Source organism: Nanorana parkeri, unplaced genomic scaffold, assembly GCF_000935625.1.
Source record: "Nanorana parkeri isolate BGI_ZX_2015 unplaced genomic scaffold, ASM93562v1 scaffold274, whole genome shotgun sequence".
NCBI lineage: Eukaryota > Metazoa > Chordata > Amphibia > Anura > Dicroglossidae > Nanorana > Nanorana parkeri.
The window spans coordinates 353,222-375,046 of NW_017306542.1; the positions used below are offsets into that span (position 1 = coordinate 353,222).

A 21,825-nucleotide genomic window follows, 5' to 3' on the forward strand; every position below is an offset into this window, starting at 1 on the left:
GTAAACAATGTATCCAATATAAATCCATTGTCAATTATGTTGTCCAGTGATGTAAATCCAATCATGACTCCAGCCCAGATGTAATTCATAACCATGTAATAATGTTTCCCAACCACCCCCTAACCAGCCACTTGACAATGTTTCTCGGTCAAACTCCCATCACTAAATTACAGATCCCTGATCTGACTGTCATGACCATATTTGACTGTTTTCATTTTAGCAGCCAGGGATTCGGACAAATTAAGTGGACAATTCTCATCCCTATTGAATAGTTCAGGTGCCCTGTTTTTTCAGCTCCATGTATGGTTTCTCACAACAGTTTAGGAAGACAAAGCTGTGGCCATGTGTACACAGTCTACAGAGTCTACCGAGACCCGGCATCTTGTAACTTCTAACTAAAAATTATGTTGGATGATTATGTGTCAGGGTTTCTTACCCTTTCTCCTATAGTCGGCTGTGCATGGCTTGTTTTGCAGTATGTTTGACACTGTTGTTGATGATTGGCGCCCTCTTATGACCAAACCCGTAAACATCATCATTTTGCAACTATGGACAAACTCCTGACAAATTCCTGTCTCAGAGTGAGGATGCAAACAACAGCTCACTATTTAAACTTCAGCTCGTCCATTCAGCCTCCTCCCTTGCATGTGTTCTGATCTACCAAGTGCTCTGCTGTTGTTCCTGTTCTCAGTGTATGACCCTAGCTCTGGCATAGATCTTCTGGTTCCTGACTCTGGCTATTGTTTCCATCCATGCTGCTCTCAGAGTTCCCTGACCTGGTTCAGCTGACTATCCCCTTGGGCATCAACTACGTCCTGGACTTCCTCCATTGTTTTTTTTGCCATTTTTACAATTATTTTTCTCAATAAACTCCTTTTATTTTGAATCTGCACTTAAGATTCTGTCTGGTTTCCTGGTTACTTAACATGATGCCATCTCTAAATCTTACTGAGCCCTGAAGAAGGGGGACATTTTTCTTTGAGCCCCGGAACACGTGGGCTGTTTTGTGTTGTTATGAACTAATATTAATAAAATATTTTGACTCTTGTTTGGCACCCCACTTAGACTTTTTACACTTGGATCCTCAACTCTGAGTTCCCTTTTTTTAAAGGGGAGTCCTGTTGTGTAGAAAACAGCCGTACTGGAGCCACTATGCCCTGTTAAAATATGAATGACTAAATTTTAATCCAGCACCTCATTTTCACTTGTTTGGAAAGATGTGACCATGGCAGGGACACACATTTTGCCTTAACAGATGTTATCTAGCCTTTTGTGTTAGACTTTACATGTATTACACAAGTGAAAGTGAAACAAGAATCCCTTCTAATAGGAGTTTAAAATGTTAACTATACATATTTCTTATAGGTGTTACCCTTTATTACAGAGTGCATCGGTTATGTTGCTATGGTTCATAATTAAATCACGCATCATTAACTCTTTGTAGTAGTGTATGCTAGACAATTGGACATAACACACTTGTACTGAAATTACAGCCAGCAGTGTGGATCTTGGAGGCTCACTGTGTTATGTTTTGAAGTGCCACCTCTATTTAAATAGCCCTTGGGCCAGTGATGACAAATGTCAAGAGGCTGTTCATTCATAAGAGTTTCAGGAGGTGGAGGCAGTGCCTGGGAGTACACACAGAAAAGCTTGCAGGCGGGGGAGTGACTTAGGTATCAGAGTGAGAAGCATTCAGCACATTGATTTTACACACCCAGACATTACTGCACAGGCAGTCTCTGTGCTATGAGATTACACTCATAATCCTGGACCTGGAGCTGGCAGCACAGTTCTTGGAGAACAATCTAACTTTTTCACTGAAATAAAATAGGAAAAGCAAAAGGGAACAGGCAATGAATGTCAACTAGTCCTTTAACTTAATCCTGTCTCTTTCTTGCAGACTTGCCAAAAGTTTTTCCTACTGATACAGAATTTGAAGAATCTAGGCATTCCTACCCACTTCATCTACCCCTGACCACCTCTAGTTCTTGCAATGCAAAGATGCTCTGACTAGTTTGTGGATTTATTTCAATGTGACGGCACTGGGACTCACTTGAGAAAAGGAGACAGTTTGTCTGGAAGGATTTGGAGAAGAAGCAAAAAGTCTCAACTGTGGCTTTTATTTTCTGGCTGGACTCCTTTGGTCGAATTTTTGCTACGTGGATCACCAAGCAGAGACTTAGAACAGGTAAAGTCATTAAGGTTTTACTGATCCACAAGTCAATGCTGCATGTTTCACATTAGCCGCTGTAAAATGTTATGTGTTTGTTCATTTCTCAGATGTTGTGTTTGGCTGACTTTGATGTTAACAGTAACTAAATTGTTTTATAAGTTACCTGCATTCTGATCAAAGCAATGGTTATAATCCTGAAGCTTTACACCTTGTTTGTTGGGGATTTTTACTATTGATTTTTATGTTAAAGACGCCGAGTGAAATTTTTATGACTCTGGCTGATTTTATGGTAATTAATAATATTTATAGCCTTAGCAGATGACAGCTTTCACTAGTATGGACAGAAGCTATTTAAGAGTTAAAGAGTCTCTATGTCAAGACAATAGCGACTCCTAAATAATGATTACAGAACTGTCATTATAGCCCCTGCAGCGAAAAAACATTTTTTGTTTGTTTATCAATTGTTTCAATTGGACAAACTTTGTAAACGGCTTGAAGCCTGCATATGCCCAGAACTACCTAGCTAACAAGTCCTGTCCAGTTCATGTGAGCCTAGTTCAGCTGCAGACAGGTATATCTCTTTAAATGTAAGGAAATCCTATTACAATCCTTAAGTACACATAGAGCTGATTTGTGATAGCTGTAGATATGAAAGTGGGGATGTTGCACATTTTGAAAGCAGGGTAGAAAACTAAAGCAAGCATTTTTCTATCACCCCTACACAGCAAATATTGACATTTTTAAAAGTACACTTTAGTGATATGTTGTTGAATTGTATTCCATGTAAATATTTATATATTTGCTGTGAGAATTTTAAAAATAGTATACTTGTGTTGTTCTTTAACTCCATCCAACATAATATGTAGAATGTAATAATAACCCATGGGCTTATTTTTTATGGTAGAAGGAATGATAATTGTTTAAAGTAACCAGTTGGAAATCATATTGGATTGATCCAACAAGTTGAATAAAATGCAGTTGTTACTATGGCTTATGGAGAAGAGGCTGTTCACTTAGCAAAGTGAATATTTGCTTTGTAAAGGGACTGTTCACTTAGCTTAGTAAAGAAGGTAAAGATGTGTTCACTTTGAATACTAAGTCATGGCAAAATATATATATATTTTTTTAAAGTTGATTTTTACTTGCCCATGACTTGATGAATGAAGCAAACACAACTTCCCTTATTCACCAAGGTATGTGAGCATTTACTTAGCTAAGCAAACAATTGTTAGTTATTAAGAAGTCAATCAACCCCAATAAGCTAAATATTGAAAAAGAAATCTCTGAGCAGTCTAACTACAGTCAAGACAACCCAAGCGCCATACCTCTAAACAGCCAGAGATAAAAATCAGACCAGATACGCTCTTTCCCCCAGAATTAACTCCATCCCACTCTTCTCCATATCTAGACAAAACAATAACCACCATTCTATGTCCCTTCCCTTTCTGAGTCTGAAAAGCTTGATAATCCCGCCAAAATAGGGAGAACTACAAGATCTGGATATTGGATATGTCACTTTTGGTGACATATCATTGCTCTTTGCAATATGTGATTAAATAAGCCTCTATAACTGGGATGATGAATGCTCAAAAGAGGATTAGCTGCCATTTAAAGTGCTCCAAAAAAGGGCAGGTTTTGAAGACCCCAGAAGAGATGTGGGTTTTTTTTGAAGACTGTTAAGACTTAATTTATGTGAGCTTAAATTGTGGAACACATAAATATGGCTAGTTGACGAGGTGCTTGAAGAGAAAGTTGATAGAACCTGGTATGAATGATAAGCTGCTCATCCACATTATTATAGAGCTTAATGATTTAATTTAGCTGGCTTTGATGTAATGTTGGCCTTTGATGTGTCTGTGTTCTGCACCTCGAAGAATCCTATTTGTATCTCTCTGGAGTTTAAATAGAGGTAGTCTCATGCTTCACCACACGTTCATTGCCTGAGCTTTGTAGTGGTTGCTGTTTCCCACTACAGCTTAACCTCCTCCTTCCAGATGTGTGCGGTTCTGTCAGGAGACCAGTCAACTGCATGTTGCTAATGGTGCCACCTACTTGCCATGCTTAATCCTTGCAGCTTTTTATTCTGTTTGCTTTGACCCTCACCATGTTTGATTTGTGCTTGTATGATGAAGGAAGTAAGGATGCATGTGCTGAATATGGTCTCTGCTATAATACAATGCAACTGCTTACATGAAACAGGGTTAAAATAATATTCACTTAAAGCTGGAATTGAAAAAGAAAACATCTAGGAGTAATGGAAATAACTCACAAAGTCTCTATCCCAATTGTTACTTTTTATTGCTTGCTTTTTAATTGTTGTCTATTTATTGAAAAGGAATTTGCAGACTTTTAATATTTTTTGAATATACACTTGAAATAATCTTATTAGTGTTAGTTAACTACCTGCCGTCTGGCCGTGATTAAGCAGCCGGACAGCGGCTTCTTGAATGCGAGTTGGCGTTTTTCAATGTCCTTTCCCGCCCTGCTTGTGCCTGCGGCGGTGTGGACGAGCAGGAAATCTGTTGAAATGTTAACAGCCAGTGATGGCTGTTTTCATACAAGCGTTCCGGCATCTGTAGGGATGCCCGATCGCTTGTATTATGCGTGTGGGTGTGCGCCCTCCTCCGCTGATCCTGAGCTCCGCTGTGCCCGGTGCGAGCTGGGACCGGCACGGCGGCTCTGTCACTGGAGATCAGAGGGAAATCAGTACACAAGCTCCCTCCGACCTCCTCTCTGGTCTCTGAATGCAGGAAGTGATGTATATTACATCACTTCTGCATTCAGATGTCATTCCCGGCTACAGAAGCCGGGGAGAATCTGGTGAAGCAGATCTCTGCTTCATCAGCTTCCCTGGGAGTCCCTAGGTGACATTAGGGGTCTTAGAAACCATAAGAGGACCTGTCACTGTATATTGGCTATCACATAGGGGGCTTGTTATCCCCCTATGTCATAGCAATAAAGATAAGTGAAACAAAAAATAGCTAAAAAAAAATTAAAGTTACAAAAAAAAATTTAAATCACATATAAAAAAATTAACATTTTACAGTCCCAACCACCTCCACATACAAACATGCATCTGGTGTGCCTACGTGTGAAAATGATGATTGCGCCCATTACGCCTGCACTGCAAGGGTTAAGTGCTCGTTTTAGTCTACGGTCTAAAATAACAAGGTATGATTACCCAAACTTCAGTCTCCTGGCGGTGACCGCTTACCTCTCTCCCCCTCTGCTCTGGCTGTGGAATGTCTCTCGGTGTCCTCACATCCAATGCAAGTTAATGGAAGTGATGCTGTCACTGGTCCCTAGATCGCCGGGGCCCAGGATAGAAGAGACTGCAGGGACCAATCTAACACTGTAATATTCAAGTCCAAAAATATTCCAATGAAAAAAGTTTTTAAAGCCAATGCGTTTTGGAGTCTGTACCTCCATCTCATTCATCAGGGCTAACATGTAACATAAAAGACAAATAATTGTTATGTATGAATGTTCGTGACACAACGTTCAGAAGCTTGAAGTACAAAATCTGATACCAATAAGGACAACATGAAATAAAAGTTAAAAAAAATAGTAATGATGATATTAAAATAAATGGGGGGGAGGGGTAATAAAGATAAGAATCATTACAAATTGATAATACACATATTAGTAAAAAAACATATTAACAGCAATAAAACACATAGCAATATTAATATTAACAGTATTTGTGACCATCATTTAATGTTATACAAATATTAACATTAATATTATATATTGTATAAAATATATATGATATATAATCAAATGTAGGAAATTATAATAATAAATAGAATAATCATATGAACATACAAACAATGACCATATATAGGCGCAAATATAAAGATTATTCCAAATGTGCACCTATTATGACCCATATCTCAACACAGTAATAATTTGAAAATGTTATCTTTTTTTCATAGTCTATTGTTTGCTTCGCATCTCCCCTCCTTACTCCGCTCCTCCTCCACTAACGCTTTTCACCGCTCTAGGGGCTCATTCAAACTGGAATCGGTCGGCACGTACAGCTCCATGCTGCATGCAGGGCCATATAGAGCAGCTCCCGGGAAGGACAGGTGCTGCGTGTGATTAGTACGCAGCCCCTGTCCTTTTCTATGGGACTACGGGGCCGTACGCCGCCCCCTACGCTCACTTCAAGTGCAGGTCCGTATGGGTGAGTGTTTCCTGGCTCAGACGCAGTACTCCCATAGAGAAGGACAGGGGCTCCGTACTAATCACACGCAGCACCTGACCTTCCCATGAGCTGCTCGATACAGCCCTGCACTCAGCACGGAGATGTACGTGCCGGCCGATTCCAGTGTGAATGAGCTCTAAGGAAGAAAATGAGGTCACCAGCACGCCAAGGTCCACTTCATCGATCCATCCTTATATTGACATTTAGATATACATGGTGTCACAAGCAAATGCAACATTTCGGAACCACATGCGGTCCCTTTATTAGGCAAAACAATGTAACAGTCAGTTCAATAAACATGGTGGGTAAATACGTCAGTGAATTTACCTGAACCTAATCAGTTATTGTGGCCACACTCCTTCTGTTATTATAATGTCATTTTCCCGCCAAAAAAACACAAAACCCACAGTTAACATTGTTGTTTCTATGCAAAATGAATCACCCCTTTAGGAATCCAATCATAGTAGATGGTATAAAATGCCCTAGAGTAGGAGGAGCTGAGTCTGGCAGTAAGGTTTCAAACTCTATAAAAAATCTAACAGGTATGCAGGTTTTAAAAAATAAATTTGTATGGATTTCAGGGAGCAGACGGACCCTGCTAAGTCATGCGTACCTGCAGTGAGTGGTGTATATCTGGAAGTCCATCTGGAGTGGTAGTGTTCTAAAGCAGCTTCCATGAGTAACAACATAATGGAACTTGATTTCCTGTCCTATTTTATATTATTTTCATTGAAACAGGTTTCCTCTAAGTATTATGTGATTGCTCAGTCAGCTACTTTAAAATCAAACTCCTCTGTAAGTGCTTTTTGTTGCCATCTGTGTCCTTATTGGAGAATTTACCCTCATTTTCTGTCAGGACATAACATAAAACATATTTTAGCACAGTGAAGAAGGGTTAGATATTCTGAAAATGTATTTAATGCTGTATTACCTGTATGGACCTCCAAAAGACAGGAAGTGACGCCAAATCTTCCTAATGGGTCACACAGACAAATAAAAACATGAAAGGAGTTTTAGCTTTTCCCTCCTCTATGTAAAGCAAAAATCAGGAGTCTTAAGTTCTAGCGTTTTACCAGGTAAACTAATAGATTCCAACTGCGCAATAAAACTATTACCTATAAAAGAATTGGTAACTCGGCACTAGCACTGTCAAATCCTTTTTAATCTCATTTCTAAATTTGTGGTTCAATGCTTGCTCATCACTGGCAGATCTTTATACATCCTTTACTGATCTTCATGAGTAACAACTCATACCAATTTTTTTTCAGTTCATGTGGCAAGTTGTACACCACACATAATTATTATTATATAGCACCAACAGTTTGCACAACGCTTTAGAATATAAAGGTAGACAGTACGGTTAGAATACAAATCAAGACATGAGGGTTAGAAGGGCCCTTCTCGTCCTTCAGGTGAGAGCTTACAATCTATAATGGAATGGGCAAGCAGGACCAGTGCTAGACCAGCTACTCACACCCTCCACCCTCCCAGCTCCCTCAAGCTCCCTCCAGCTCCCTCCAGCGGCACAACCCCCAATCCCTCCCGCGCACGCAGGGCCCCATTCTCCTGCCGGCTAGGCAATAGATGGATGTAAGCACCTGGGACAATGACCAGACTGCTATTGGCTATTTTCATTTGAAATAGCCAATAGCAGACTGGCTATTGAAACACCAGCAACTGAGCAGAGGAGGGGACCTGAGAGAGAAAGTTGTCTCTTAGTATTCCTCCTCTGCTCAGTGGGGGGTGCAATAGCCAGCCTGCTGTTGGCTTTTGCAATTTGAAATAGGGAGAGGGCAGCGTGGGGGGTGAGTGGTCAAGGCTGCGCCCTAGACAGCAATGCGCCCTAGTTTGCCCAGTGGAAGCACCGGCCCTGGGGTCAAGTGATTAAACGTAGTTACTCTGTGGGGATGAGTTGTTTTTAGAGAAAGTAAAAGCTCAGTTGTTTGGTAGAGGCAGGATAGGTTTCTCTGGAGAGATACGTTTTTAGGGATCACCTGAAGGCAGACAGAGTAGGAGATAGATGGACAGATTTGGGTAAGGAGTTCCAGGGAATTGGAGAAACTCTGGAGATGTTGTGGTGGCAAGCCTTGACGGGGGAGCAAAAGAGTAGGAGGTCTTGGAAAAGCAGAGAGGACGGTTTGGGTGGTATTTTAACATGAGGTTGCTGATGTGGCGGGGGAAGAGTTGTGGATGGCTTTACATATTTTGCTAATATATTAACACATAGTCAAGTCATGCAATGGAAACCAAATTTTTCTGTAGTATATATAAACTCGTCTAATGTTGTGCATTGTAAAGGCAGTATAATTTCCTGGTTCCCTACATCAAAGCTTGACCTGCTGCTCATGCACTGCTCACTCTTCTTCCTTGGCCTTTAGACCCTGGTCCTGGTGCAGACAATGACAGTTTTCAGGATTTTCCTCCTGAGGTTAAGGTCAAGTAAGGTCAGGTGCAGGACTGTAGCCAATTGCCGCTTCGGACGGCGCAGTGCATTGTGGGATGTGCCGCGGTCGAACAGACCGCGGACATCCCATAATGTTCGGTGTTCGGCGAACGCTCGAACATGCTATGTTCGAGTCGAACATAGGTTCGACTCGAACGCGAAGCTCATCCCTAGTCACAAGCTTCTTATAGCTGACAACATTGTGCAGCTTCTGGCATGTTTACAACTAGCACCAGACAAGTGAAATGTATGTACAGATAAAGTGTTTCCTTACATCCATTCATGATTTTATCAGATGTCTTTAAAATTGTACTCTATAATGTTACTATGATTCTTATATTCCAAAAGACCATTTCTGCAATAGTTATGTAGCAACAAAAAATTATTTTTTTAAATAGTGGACTGATTGGCTGTACACTTAACAAGTCTCTTTGTTACAAGAGAGATGAAAAACAGTTGTGCAAGTGGGGAAGGAGGTGTCTTAAGCTGCCCATACACCTTACAACCATCGCAAGACATATGTCTTGAGATGGTCGTAAGCTAATTAAAAGCTTGTACGATCTGCCCATCTTGGACAGGCAGATTGTACTTGTGATAATCGCAAGCACGCCCCGCTGATGCTGAACGGGCAGTGTGCGCTTGTGCACACCGGCCCGTGCGGCAGTTATCTCACGATCATTGTACGATTCGTACGATTCTCGGCTGGTTTTCGAACATGCTTGAAAGACAAAAGTCGTGCGAACAGGTCGCGTGCCTTCCACACAGCTTGCGATAATCGTACGACCGCTGGATTTCCCGCGATTATCGTACGATTATTGCAAGGTGTGTGGGCACCTTAACTCAGTAGTCTGGAGGTGGTGAAGGTGCCGATTATGGATACAGCAACCACGTTAGGGGGATCAGGCCGATAATAACACAATAAAGGAGGAGGGTGAAGTAGATTAGATTACGAAATGAGGGGAGTGGTTGTCACTGGCAAAGGAAGACACCTAAAACCCCCCCCCCCCCAAAAAAAATGGCTTTTCCCATCTCTTCGTGCCCCACAGCAAGGGGAAATCTCCCCAGTGGGGACACAGACTGTAACAAAAAAATGGCAGAGATTATATTCACTTCCACTCCACAAAACTAAAAAAACACCCTTTGGACTGGAATGACATCTGTGACTTGAGCGTATTGAGGGCAGAATCTTAATTGGTTCATCTCTGGTTGTAGAGGAAGGAGAGTCAAACTATTTTGCTGCTCTGGTACTCTGCAATTTATGGTTGCCACTGTGAGTAGATTAGTTTTCTTTCAACTATGTTTTCCATGCAAAGCCTTTTTTCTGTCTTTCTCTATTGCTGACATTTTTCTTGAATGCTTGTTTCAAGAAAAGTTAAAGTATCATTAATTTTTAAACCGTAGTTCCATTCAGTGTTATTTACACTGTAGTCTGTTTTATTTATTTTTCTCATTAATAATTTATGTCGAGTTTGCTAGTGTAGGGCTTAGGGATGTTGAATAAAACATGATGTTGTAAATACAGTTTTAATGCAATGGTTTGAATCATAAAAAAACAACTACATAAGTTTAAATGGTGCCTGTGGAGTAGGGTTAGACAATTACTTTACCTTGTTTGCTTCCAGCTCGTATTAAAAAATATAGGCTCTTTCCTAGGACAGGTCCAGATGTCCTATGTCAGATCCTCTCCACTCAGCACATACTGCCTTCCTGCATTGTCTGTCAGTATGGTGATTACTGGTACAAGCAGCTGAAACAAAAAGGTGTAGGAGGAAATGATATGACAGAGCTTGGTGTTGTTACTACAAAATATCATTTAAGGCAATGGATTGAATTTGCCTCATGTCTGACATAGCGGAGAGCAGTGAAATATGTATTTCAGCCCTGTCTTGCTAAGACACATGGACACAGGGCCAAGGCAAGATTTTGGCTTCCAACTTTGCCATCACCAAAAATGTCACATTTATGTTTATGTTAATTTTTGCTGTAAAACAGTATGTATTTCACTCACCTCTATGTTAAAAAGTGCACATTGCTAAACATACTGTAATTATAACGACTGTCAGACAATCGGATATACTCACATTTTCCAGATTCTAATGTCTGCTTTAGAGTAGTAAAATTTCCTTCCTTGGCTTTTTTGTTTTCTGGGTGGGGGCACCAATAAGAACTTTAATTGGGTAGTTTTCCACTAAACTGTGATAACTAGCCAGTGTTTTGTGTTACTGGTGTCCAGCCATGGCCTGAAGCATTAGTTTTGGGTGAACTAATATTTTAAAGTGATTCTTGCATAAAAAGCTGTGCCAGAGGGTTGATGAGCATTTTCAGAGTTATTAGTAATGATAATCGAGGTTCCTGGGCCATTTGAATGTCTGAAAACTGCATGGAGGTAGGATCTGCTAGCCCTTATAAAAACTACTGTGGTGCCTACAAAGGATTTAAAGGAAACCTGTACTGAGAAAATAGGTAGGCTGCAATGGCTGAGCTCTCCTTTTGAAAATACTTGTTGTCTGATTGCTATGTTGGTCCAAAAGCCTCTTAGTCGGTTAGTCACCGACACAGAACAAGTATGTCAATATAACTTTTTGCTGCATTCACCAGTAGCAAGATTGTTCCGGGTCAAGTATTGAGGTCAGAGACAGCAGGGTAACTACAAAATTTTAGGAGGTCAGCAATGGCGGCCTCTGTATTTTGTTATTAAAGCGAACCACTGAGAGCTGCAAGGGACCAGGCATCCCACACTCCCAGACTGTTGAACTGTTGAAGAACTTTCAGCAAGATTATCTGTTCAATGCAGTGGAGTTCTGAAGTGTTCTGAAGTGTGGGCAATGGGGCAGACAAGTATTAACTGTTTGCTTTGCAGTGATTGCCTGTTCTCAGCTTTTAAAATTAGGAAGCATCATTCAAATTCTGATATCTTACTAGACCCAACTCTGGTTGGCAGGAAGTCTGAAAGTGAGCTGCAAGCAATTGGAAATCCGATACCTGGATTCAGTGGAAAAACTGTTCTTCCTTCCTTTCTTTATTAACTGAGTTATTTTTTTTTATATAAAGCCTGTACACAGAAAATTAATGGAATAGTTGCTGTTTTGAATATGTAAACAACTGATTTGACTAAAAAATTTATTTTATTCTGTGATGGCCAGTTTGCATTGTGTTAAATATTTTCTGGATATATACACACACACACACACACACAAAGACACAGTACGTAGATATGTCACGTGCTCATAAAAGGTTTGTTTCCTCTGGTTTACCAAACTATTTTAAACTTTAGAAAAATGTGATGTAGTGACATATAACATATGAATACACTTTAATCACCCAGCTGCTTGCTGAAACCGTAATTGCTACAGATAAAGCAAAATTTAGATCCAAGGTTCCCTAAAGGTATGACTTAGGGCCTTGTCGCACTAGACAACAAAATCTATAGAGTCTACAGTAAGAAAGCAATAACTGCACCTCACCTCGCTGATGAGGTATAACTAGAGGGCAGATTCACCCATGGACCATTGTCCTAAGGATATTGAAACCCAAGGCTAAGAATGCAATATATTGCAGCTTACCGTTCCTTAGATGTGGAAGCTACATTAGTTTTCATTTTTCAGGCTAAGAACATAACATAAGCACCATGACTCCCACAGCCAGAGGCATGATTACCACAGCTTGAATGCCTAAGTTGCCTACCCCTGTTTTATAGAATTTAGCTGGGTATACCTTAAACACCCAAAGGATTTCCTTGCTGCCATGCTTTCCTTGTAATCCAAGTCTGTTTCCTCTACTGATAACCTTAGGGACCAATTATTAATGTGGTGCCTTGCTGTGTTTCTAATGGCATCTGATGCCCTAAAATGTTACTTGAAGGTAACCATGAGGAGTTCTTTAGTCCATTTTAGCCTAAGTGCAATAACTACCTAATTTTGTGTTGCAATTTTATATTCACATTTTATGTATTTCATTTCCTGCATACAGCACAGTTATATTATGTAGCACTTTACACAGCATTTAGAACCACTCAGAGCAGTTCCAATTCCCTGTGGGCCTTAAAAATCAACTCCCTTCCACACTCACATACACTCTAGAGCTTATTTGTGCATGAAGACAGATGTGATCATTAGTAAGTTTTCAAATAAGTATGAGTAGCCCATTGACTGATGCACAACATATTTAAAAACTGTTCTTTTCATGTACATCCAGAAGGGTTTATGTGTAGTAACAGTAGAAAACTACAGGTGACGTTTCACCAGCATATTGTGTATGACTCTCCAATTTAGCTTTCCTTTGAAATCTAACATTATTGACAGAAATTGCTTGATAAGTTCACTTAAAGGCACTGTGTTCTTCAATATATCATAATAGAAATTTAAACATAGATGCATTTCAAAGACTATTAAACGAGAACTATGGGGTTAGGGCTTTTCCCCATAGTTCTCCTATGGGTAACGGGAGGACACAAACTAGCGTCCTCCGTCACCCAAAGCTCAGTATACTGCGAGCTACAGCTCGTGGTATACTGAGACACCGCAGCCGGAACGGATCCCGGCAATTATGTCTGGATCCGCCCAACTGCGTGAGTGACAGCTGGCTCTGCAGAGGCAGAGCCAGCTGTACACGCCCCCTACCGTTACGCCAGTCAGCGCTGGAGGATCGGACAAGGGAGGGGGGAATCCAGTCCCTCCCCTGTCATGGCTCTCTGCCGGCACAGGATCGAGAAGTGAGCGAGCGCCGGTATGTGTTCGCTCACTTCCCGATCTACTGAGCCGACCTGTGACAGTTTCATTGTCACAGGTTGGCTAGAACTATGAGACTGAGTGAAAATCACTTACCTCATAGTTCTCCTTTAAGGCTCTGACCTTGAGTGCTCAGAAAAAGCTAATTTAGCTAACAAGTATTTATGGTGTGTTTCCGGAGATGCACACAGCTTACTAGCACACACATGGGACCCTGCAAGGCAAAGGAGCCACCGTAAAACAGGGTATCAGGACCAGTGCTCAGGAAACCAGGTAATTCTGCACAAAACTAAAACGTTTAAACATCAAGGAGCAGCATCCATTGTAAGTGATTTCATTAGCATTTGAAATAGCTTAAAAACATTTTGAATTTAATATCACTTTAAGGCTCAATTTACAAAGCTAACTCACCAGGATTAGAATCCTTATTTTTTTTTAAAGTGATGGAGTCCAACAAGATCTGAAAATTACAAATTACGCTTGATCACGTTATTATTACAATAAGATCTGAAAATTACAAATGGTTAAAAGCAAATATCCTTATCCTTGTGTAAAGCTTTGTGCATTGACATGTGACATGTCTAGCACAAAGGGTACTTCTTATGGATTCCGGGAGTACAATTACTTCTTATATTAAATTTATCAGAACAGTCTTAGCAAATAATAAATCATATAGAAAACAGCCATCAGTAAGCATATGTAATAAATAGAAGTAGAACATTTATACAATTTAACGACCCACACCAGGAGATACTCAGTAAAAAAACAAAGGGGTACATACTTTATTAAAATAAAGATACACTGAAACGCACAATTTCCCTTTCATATTTTTTTTATTTATATATTTAGATATGAATTGAAATGATACCCTGAGGCGACAAAACAAAAAGAGTTTAACATAGATTGAAACACAAAAAGCAAGCTAAGAGCCACATGTATAACATGTAATTAATTCTATTGAGTAAGGTACCTGTGTTGCTTTCGAGACAGGTTTCAACCATTCCTCTAGAAGCAGCCTTGTTATGACGGACACTCCCAAATAAGTTATGTCCCCTTATTACGAACATTACACTGAATGGCATTGTTTAGGAGAACCCTTTGTTTAGATTATTGTGATAATAAAAACCTCGGGTTTAATGTTATTGGAGCTGCTACTGAGACTTGATTACATAAATGAAATTTATGTATACATATGACCAGACATATCACTGGCAAAATTAACTAGCAAGGCTTATGTTCTTCTAAAGAAGCATTTTCCAAACTATAGTCCCACTGCAAGGGGAGGTCTTTTTTTACACCAAGAGCCTTAAATCTCCTAATGACCTCTCTGCTCATTATAGTTTTCTAGAAAATCACAAGGTAAGAAGTAGAGAGGGCTAATGCATTTGAGATTTTTATGAATTTTTACACACAGGCAGGTTACAGGGAGAGAAGAAGCAGGGCAAAGGATTTCCGTTACTAATGGATTTTTACACTAGCTGGTTGCAGATTTAAAGGTAGAAGCAGAAGGGCTGAAATGTACAAGATAAGGTTGCACACAGCTCAGAACATAGAGGCGAATGCACAGGTACCAAAATTTACATATGGATGCCATCTTTGGCCCTGCATTGTAGTGAAGGAAGTAAATGCTGATCTTGGATGAAACCTGCAAACATACCACCGAGAAAAAAACGTTTAAAGCATTGCAAAGCGTGCAAGTGGTTATAGATACATAGAAAAGTCTGATGGTAGGTCTACTTCAATAAGAATCATAGAGCACTTATACTGAGTGCTGATGTACAATCACATGGCAGTTCTCTACACTGTGTGCATGCATTCGAGTTGTCCCTAAGCACAAGCAAGATTCACCAGCCACTAAACCGCTGCTACCCACAGCTAAATCCATCACTTAAGCAGAAATGCTTCCTTACAGGAGGCGTGTTTGAGACGTAAACTTCAGTAACAGTTGACCCATGTATTCACTGACTGAAATTGGCACTTACACACGGTAGACTTTGAGCTTTGGTTTGTAAGTTTTTCATTGAAGGAGATAGATTTTTTACTCCCAAAGTGTTAAAGAGAACAATCAGAACACAATCTAACAAACAAACCCTGCATGCACTTAGCCAAACCATACATCTATTTTAAGATGAAACCATGGCCATTTTGTAAACTTCTTGCTTTGGGGAATGAATAACAATACATGTCCTGGCTACTAGCACTTGGTAGATATAATTATACAGTATATCATAATTTAAATACATAGTTCTCATTTATCTAATAGAATAAAAGGCTGTTTTTTGCTGTTGTTTTACAATAGTCCTTTTGAATGAGTGAATGAGCCAAAATATTTTCACATGGATTTATTTTTTACTTCATAAAGGAAAACTACAGTGGGTATTGATTCATTGTATTTAGAGGTTGCAAGTACATGTATACAAATGTATCATATAATCCTTTTTAAATTATTTTTTTTTAAATCTTTATTTTTACGAAGTTAATGTTTCTTGCAGGGTGGATCTATGACACTAAGTTTGCAAAGCATGCTGGGCTTTTTTCAGGAAACATTCGCTGGCCTCTAGTAGTGTTTTTTTTAACTTTAGTAAAGTGTGTATCCCTTTACAAAGCCCACTGTTACATATATGCCTCCTAGTATGTGTCTGTTTAGTTCAGGAAAGCTGGTATGTGTGCATTTATTACCATTACTCCCTGTTGCATATAAAATGATTGGCTGACCTTATGGTTATAAATAACTGAAAAATCCTAATTTGCTCTGTTTTTAGATGATTTATGATTTCCTAAAACTGATCAGAAGTTAGAATAGAAGATCTCCCTGAAACTGTTAGAGGTGCTCTTAGGGTATATGACACGATAACTGAGACTGCATGCTCCCGTGGCTTTTGCATAGGAATTCAAATAATCCCAAAACAGCTCTGTAAATTGTAGTAAAAATGAAACCCTAGATAACAATGTGGCATCAACCTGGCAAAAGGGGGCAAACGTGACAATGGCAGCATAATCTCTAAATACATCACTGCCAATACACATGACTTGAGAGCACCGATAAGACCAGTATTTCAGGAAGTACATAGCTATATGCAAGCGCAGGTCTTTCTGCAGGGGTACATGTACCAATTATGTTACTACTCTCTTATTTCTACCAGCAAAACAGTATTTGATTCCAGATCTGGAAGATTGTAGAGCTTCCAATTCTGATAAACATAAATAAATACAACATTTATTGAAGACTGTTAACTCCTAGGGGGCAGGGACTAATTTGAATGTATAATATGTAAAGTGCTGCATAAACTGTCGGCGCAGTATAAATAAATATAATAAGGAGAATAATAAATAAATGGGCCCAATACGTTGAAGGACCCACAAATTTTAAGTTATTATTTAAGCATGACCCTTTAAAGTGTCATGTGAGGGAAAGTTCACATAACTATCCCTCCCAAGCAGTGCATACTCACTTTTTTTTCTCTACCCAGACGCTCTGTTTAGCCACTGAATATGAGTTGTGGGATGGGCAGCACAGTGGCATAGTGGTTAGCCTTGCAGCACTGGGGGTCAGGGCCATGTCACTATCTTCAAAGGTGTTTGTATGTTCTCCCTGTGCTTTTGTGGGTTTCCTCCGGGTACTCCGGTTTGCTCCCACACCCCAAAGACATGCTGGTAGGTTAATTGGCTCCTGTCTAAGTTGACTCTGTGTGTGAGATGAGGACCTTAGATTGTAAATTCCTTGAAGGCAGGGTCTGATGTGAATGTGCACTATTTAAAGTGCTGTGTAAATTGTCAGCGCTATATAAATACCTATAATAAATACATATTTAGACTAAGATTTGGTAAAGTCATTACTTTGCTGCTCACTGTTTATGAAGGCCCTGACACGAGGAAGCAAAGCCCTCCCTCTACCAAGATGGCAGCTTCCACACAAGCCATGGTAAATCAGTAATGGGGAAACATCAGGTGCTGAGAGAGCACAGTACTGTTAACTAGCCCTTTGCCCTCTGCCTCCCTATTTTGGGTCATTATATATAGAGTACAGGCCCTCTTTAAGGTGCATCTAAACCCAAATACAAAAATGTTAAATATTGTAGCTTACCTGTCCTTAGATGTGGTAGCTACTCTATATGAGTTTACTTTGCACAGGCTTTTGTGCCTTCATTTCCACCTGGTAACCTTTCAAAAACTCACATTTGATGTCCCTGGGGGCCTTTCACTCAGTCTTGGCTTTAAACATGTATAGCTTTTACATCTTCTGTATATCTTTTACATCTTCTGTATATCTAACAAAAATTAGATGATGACCAATAAATTACTGTAGTCATGGATGATAAAATGACCAGCTTTGACAAAGTTTGGTCCCCATGGGTCTGACAATAGCTCCCACTAAATTTCAATTGTCACCTGCTTGACTTATAATCTGCCCTAAGCCTGGCCTCTACAGAGTACTCTCCCGGCCACAGATTCCCTTCACCCACCGGCTTCCCCCTTTGAAAACGCTACGTTTCCCTTTATATGTTCCCTTTCCTTGGCTGCCATATGAAATGTGCCACCAAGATTCTCCAGTACAATTGTAATTCCTATGCACTCTGGCATTGTAAGACTCTGGACATTATACGAACTGATAACGTAAGAAGCTGTTTCTGTTTAAGTTGTTAATGTTCCATTTAATAATCCTTAATTAACATATTGGGGGTGATTTACTAACCTAAAAACATGCACGCACCAGGTGCGTGTGATTTTTACACAGCAAAACGTATTTATCAACCAAAAAGTCTCTAAAAGCATATTTCCACTAATGCCATATATGGAAAAATCATGCACATGATGCATATATAATGCTGCTTCACAGTTTAGACAAAAATGGTTAGCTCATGCATTTACATTCCTGCATTCATCAACACAAGCAACACAAAGTAGAGCTAATTTACACAACATCACCTTGCAATTCATGCAGGGCTTTGCACAACACACCTGCTGGGTGTGTACACACTACAAAGGTGTCTAGATTCCACCAATATATCATGCTGGGAGGGAACACACTACAGAGGTGTATACTTGTTCGTGGCGTGTTTATAAGGTTAGTAAATCAACCCCAGTGAGTTAACGTTTAAAATATTCTACATTGCTCTTGAAGTACCTATGAATGAAACATTGGGAAATGCAAACACGTGTTCACATGTCAGGCTGTATATAGTGTGTGAACCACTGCAGCAGACCTTAACAAAAAGTGGATTTGCAACCAGTTTGTCTTGATCTGGGTGTATCCAATGTTGGATTGAACTTCACAATCTACAATAGTTAATTTCTACCTACAAGAAACAGAAGGCATTAAACATACACATTTTTGTTTCTGCTATAATAAGGCATCTATAAATAAAATAAACAGCAAATAACTATTCAGTATTGCATACATATTACTGAAAAGCTTGTTTCATATGCAGTTCTCTTTTAAGGTGCTATGGAAAAGCATTAACTTAATGGTTAACTTCCACTTTCATGCTAAGGCAGTGATCTACAGGGAATTTCCTTTGTCATTTGCACGCAGTTTCTCTAAAAGAGAACCAAAAATGTTTTGGAGGTTTCTGTGTGTAAATTTTGGATAACCTACATCATGTAAACATTCTAAAATATTTTCATTTTTTTAGCCTACTATGACCTTTTTAGTTCTCACTATAGTTATAGTATGTTCTGCTTAGCTAACATGGCTTTATCTGTTTTTGTGGTGTCTGTGATAGTATCAAAGTGACTTGTAGAAAATAGTTCATACTAGACACAAGCAGTTAGGGCCATGTTGGAAAGCATGGTGTGCTTTATGATATTGGTTTTATTTAATGTGTGTTTGGCTGCTGGTAACAGTGTCGCTCTGTACATATTAGAAGATAAATGACTGGTTGCCTAGACCTTCCAAAGGAAATGGAACATTATGGTATTTATTCCCCAGTGCATCTAAACCCTTTCCTAATCAAACAATGTTAAAGAACATCTGTTAGGATGTACAGATTTGATAACTGGCCTTCTAGTTCAAAAGTAGAAACCATTAGGTTGCTGCATGTATTTCTGCACAGCACTATAAGTGCCCTGGGAGCTTCCAAATCTCATGCAAACCTTGACTTTTACAAATTCCCACTATTCCCTATTGTCCATGGATACCACTGAATCATGTAAAAATGCCAAACACTTTTGCGGGATTGAGACGTACATATTAAAGCATATTAAAGGGTCTCAGGGTGCATTTGACACTCTGCAAAGATACGTGCAGACACCAAGGGTGCTTTTTTTCAATTTACAGTTAGCTTTAAGTACTCACATACTGTATATTAAAAGGTGCACTTTAAAGCAAAACTATGCCTATGTTTAGTTAGTCTCATTCTCCGGAAGAACAGGAATGGAAGTCTTTCTATCAATGTTGGTTCTGTAGTGGGGGGTATGGAAGCAAAATATAAAATCCCCCAAGCCAAGGCAAAGTTCACTGGAAGCAGACAGACTACAAATTATTATTTGTAGTGTTGACAAGTCAGGTCCATTAGGAACTGATAGACTAGATATGATGGTTTATGGTGCCAGCCAGTCTATTACTTAAGGAAAAACAAAATACCACTTGTGGTATGTCCAGTCCTGTTAAACTAGCTGCTGGCCACTAAAATATGCACTAGAAGCACCTGATTGTACCAATAAATGGCTTGAGTGTGTCTGTGATATTACCAAACCAAGATGCATACTTTCTAAAACCCTGTGCTCCATGTTGGAGCTTTGGTCCACCTTCTACCTCTACTTTCTATTGGCTGTTTGTGCTGACATATTGCATTGTTGGATGCCAGGGGAGGAGCATGCTGCAAAATAATGAAAAAGTCTTAGCTGCATGGCTAACTGTTCTATTGTTGGTTTTTGGCTTATTTCCTTTAAGACGCTTCTAAATGAAGACTTTGACACAGACTTACAACAATGTACAGGCAATGCGTGTTCAATGATGAAGGTAATTAGCTGATTTAAAAGAGAACTATGGGGTAAGTGTTTTCCCCATAGTTCTCTTAGGGGTCACAGGGGGACATATACTAACCTCCTGCTGTGACCCAAAGCTCAGTATATCGTGAGCTACAGCTTGCGGTATACTGAGACCACCACAGCCGGGGCGGATCCCGACATTGTCAAGATTCCACCCAGCTGCGTGAGTGACAGCTGGCTCTGCCTATCTAGAGGCAGAGTCAGCTGTAGCCCCCCTCCCCCGTCCGTTCCTCCAGTCAGTGCTGGAGGATAGGAGCGGAGAGGGGGGATTCCCTGCAGTGAGCCATGACTGACATTCACCACTCTCTGTGCAGGGAGATGATCGGGAGGTGAGCGAGTGACGGTAGGTGTTCGCTCACTTCCTGATCTATTGAGCCGACGTGTGACAGCTTCATTGTCACACGTCGACTCGAACTATGAGGCTGAGTGATTATTACTCACCTCATAGTTCTCCTTTAGCAAGCACTATTCAACTCCTGGCAGGAGCCGCGGGTAACTGGATGTAAACGGACACCTGTTCATTTAGATCCGGCTGCCCATAGACTAACATTGGGCTTATGATCAGGTCTGCCTAAAAAACTGACAAGTAGACCTGATTGGAAAGGGGCCTTATGGTGGAAGAATCAGAAGCCCATGTGTACCTTTAGCCAACACAATGGGCAGCACTGTGCACGTTAAATATAAATAAGGTTTTACAATTGACAGCACTGTATCCATTAGCATCTATACCACTTTGTTCCTGATATACTGTATGTATATAATTAACTGTCACATTGCTTGTATTAATACAAACCTCATTCTCTAACAGCATTATGCACAACTTTCACTTTATATAACGGAATTGCAAGAAAATGAACAGACCGTGAAACCAGAGGGTGAAAATCCCTTGAGGAATTCTAAACACTGTCATGCTTAATTATAGCAATTTAAAGCCATGGAGTACAGTAAAATGTTCTTAATAGGAGTATCTTGATAGCACAGTTAGTGACAGCTGTAGGGCCTACTGGATTCAATGAAAATTATAGTGCATTTCTTGTTAGTAAATATTTTACATTCTTATAGCAGTTTACCCTAAAGTCATTTTAAGGATGCTTTCTCATTTTTACAAGTTTGCTCTTCCATATTTTTACATTGCGTGAATTCAAGAAATTTGTAGATGCTGTTTGAGGAACTTCTGTAATCGAGTTTCAGTTAAGCTCCCTGCTTTACAAAAGTTGGGATCAGCCACACGGGATGCATTGTTTTTAAGAAGTCAGATAAGTCATCAACTTGTGACAAAGAGCAT

At 39.9% G+C, this 21,825-nt stretch overlaps 1 protein-coding gene across 1 annotated transcript in view; it reads left to right on the plus strand.

The window, feature by feature from the left end:
* Positions 1 to 1,883: 1,883 nt before the first annotated feature.
* Positions 1,884 to 21,825, plus strand: part of LPAR1 (lysophosphatidic acid receptor 1) — a 130,160-nt gene continuing 110,218 nt past the window's right edge. The window contains exon 1 of the mRNA XM_018557227.1: positions 1,884 to 2,188. The gene's annotated coding sequence lies outside the window, so the exon portion shown is untranslated. The remainder of the gene's footprint in view (positions 2,189 to 21,825) is intronic.